A 3,376-nucleotide genomic window follows, 5' to 3' on the forward strand; every position below is an offset into this window, starting at 1 on the left:
TCACTTTTCTTATTATCACGGCCCTTCATCCTTTCTGTCCTTGAAGTTGGATTCTGTGTCATGGTGTTATTACATCAGTAGGAGCAACTTCAGTCACTTTCCACAGTTATATGCAATGAAATAATATTAATTTTCCATAAGTTGCATATTGAAAAGTTATAATTGCAATAATGATGGATGAGGTGGTGGGTACATCATTACATGGTTGATGGGTTGAGTCCTGTGTTAAGTCACACAGTTGCTTGGCTATTATTTCCACATTACTATACAGTTTGTGGTGAATTTTGGTCATTAACTCAGCTTGAACTTACATAGAATACTAGTTGTTATTGCTAATCAGTCTTGGTATCAGTCTTTGTTTCTCATCAGGACCTTGAGGTGGTGATACTTGTCTTACTCTTTTCTGGCTGTGCTTCATCAGTTACTGCTGTCTGTGGTTTCATTCATTATTGTGAACAAAAGAAGCAGGTTTGAGATAACAGCACAAAGTATGGTGATAATCCACCTATCCATTAAGCACCAGCCTTTGGTCTAGTAACCTCTGTGTAAGTCTGCCTTGTATGTTATCTGTGGTTGTAGTGTAATAAGAGTACATGATTCCGTGATTTCTTAGGATATTCCAGTGCGTGTCACTGTTCATCCTAGTGAGTAAGAAGACAATCTTTATGGTGATGATAGACTACTGCCTTCCTGTATCAAACATGAGGACAGTATCACAGAACTGATTAAATGTTTCAGGGAAATATTGACAATAAGTTGATTTTTCTGTATAAATAGAATAAGATAATATTATTAATTGAAAACTCACATAATAGCTTCTTGTGAGACTACTTTTGCAAAAACTGACTAAACACATGTTAGGGTATGTGGAGCCATTGCACCAGAGTGGCCAAGGTGCCTGACACGGGGCAAGGGGCATGATGCTTGGTTTAGGAGTCATGGAGGTTAGTTAGATGCTACATGAATCAACATCTCTTTCTCCAAGTCATTAGTAATGCATTAAACTACAGAGACAAGGAAATTTGTCAACTATTTTCTAAATTACATGTATATTGTTTGAAGAATGAACATGCTACCAACAAGATTGAAGTCATGAATTGATAACTCTCTAAATTTGAATTCAAATAGATAGTAAATGATTTGCTAAGAATGTACTACATTTCATGAGCCAGGGGATTCTTGCAGTGTGTACAATGCAACACTAATTCAAGTCTTAGTGAACCTTTATGAGTCATAATTTAGTTCTAATCTCTTTCTATATCTAGTACAAGTGAAAGTTTACACAAAGGTTTCCCTTTTCTTTTGTACCAAATAATTGTATTGTGTTCATTTAATTGTGATATTTTGTGTTCTGTATGTACAAATGATGTGTACCAAGCTTGCACACAACTGTAATATTCGTTGTGAACTTTATAACAATGTAAGGTTTGATGAGATTGTTCCAGATGCTTTGTTTTCCTCTGTACCTGAGATGTTTTTGTTTTCAGTGTGAACTTGCTACAGACTTTTCCCTTCATGTGTTGTGATTGTATTTGTACCAGTTACCTGTAGCTTAAGTGTGCCCTGAGAGAGGAAGTAAGATATGGAAGGCTGGCAGCCACTGCACTGCCCTCCACCATATCAGCAGTACAAAGTGTCTCTAACATATCATGTGCTATCACTCCAACACACTTGCATACACAGGTGCTGAGCTCGCCACTGTTTGTGTAGCAGCTCATCTTGGAATTACTCATCACATTTAATATCACATCATAAGTATACTTGTTAGAGGAGAGTATAGTGCATTACAACATAAGACTCATGTAGCTTCATGAGTTAACCAGTCTTTGTATGTTAGATGCAGGAACAATCATCAACATCATGATACAAAGTAAGGTCATCTAAGGTCTCCAGTTGTGGGGTTGAATTATTTGAAAGTGTGGTGTTGATCTGTGAAGCCATATTGATGTGTCATGCAGTAGACTTTGTTACAAGTTTTCTTTTTCAACACTTAATACCAGCAGGCCCTTTTTGAATATCATTGTCTTAGAAAAAAATGTACTTTTACAAAAGCACATTTTCTCTGGAATCACTGTTACATTAATGATGATGCTGGCATTGTATAGAAAATGTTATGATGAAAGACTAGGACAAGGACTTGAGTGTCAGAAAGTGTACTTGTATCTCCTGACATGGTGAAGGAATAAGACCAGTATGTAAATGGCTTGCCATAAAACCCTGTTGTGGGCATTGTTCTCAGGAGTCACTGTTCACAACTGTTTCAGCACACACATGTAGCTTTGGAGAGGCACAGATCACTGCATAGCCACCTTTTCATAGATGCTTGCTTGTGCTATATGAATTTGGTATCAACCTTCATGTTTGTGGTATTTCCCCACATCAAAATCTTCAAGTGTGTAGAGGTAGAGTAGTGCAATCTTCTTTAAATGAAAGCATTGAGAAGTATAAATTTAGGATTGTATTTATGTGTGGAAAGTTTACCAGCTGTATTTTTTGGATGTGTGTGATTGAGTGTGTGTGTGTGTGTGTGTGTGTGTGTGTGTGTGTGTGTGTGTGTGTGTGTGTGTGTGTGTGTGTATTTACCTAGTTTACCTAGTTGTAGTTTTACAGGGCCTGGGCTTTATGCTCATGTGGCCCCGTCTCCATATCTACACTTATCCAATTTTACTTTAAAAGTATGCACACTCATTGCAGACACTACTTTTTCATTCAAACTGTTCCACGTCTCAATATATCTTTGCGGGAAACTATATTTTTAACGTCTCTCAGACATCTTCCCTTTCTCAGCTTTTTATTATGCAATCTTGTGCTTCGAATGTCATATTCTTCTCTCAGGATCAGTTTCTCATTATCCACTTGGTCCATTCTGTTGATCAATTTGTAAACTTGTGTCAGATCCCCTCTCTCCCTTCTTTGTTCTAGGGTTGGTAGATCCATAGCCTTTAGTCTCTCCTCATATGTCATCCATTCAAATTCTGGAACCATTCTTGTAGCCATTTTTTGTAGTCTCCAACTTTCTTATGTGTTTCTTTTTATGAGGGGTCCACACTACTCCTGCATATTCCAATCTGGGTCTTATTATAGTACTTATCAATTTCTTCATCATTTCTTTGTCCATGTAGTGAAATGCTACTCCAATATTCCTTAGCAAATTATATGTCTCTCTGAAAATTCTATCAGTATGGCTTACTGGTTGATTGTTTTCTTCCATCGTCACTCCTAAGTCCTTTTCCTTTTTTTACTTTCTCCAGTTCTACTCCATCTCCCATCTTATAGATTCCCATGGGTCGTCTTTCACTCTTTCCCATTTCCATGTATTTACCTAGTTTTACCTAGTTGTAGTTTTACATGTGTGTTTGTGTGTGTGTGTGTTTGC

This window comes from Portunus trituberculatus, chromosome 39 (genome assembly GCF_017591435.1).
Source record: "Portunus trituberculatus isolate SZX2019 chromosome 39, ASM1759143v1, whole genome shotgun sequence".
Lineage (NCBI taxonomy): Eukaryota > Metazoa > Arthropoda > Malacostraca > Decapoda > Portunidae > Portunus > Portunus trituberculatus.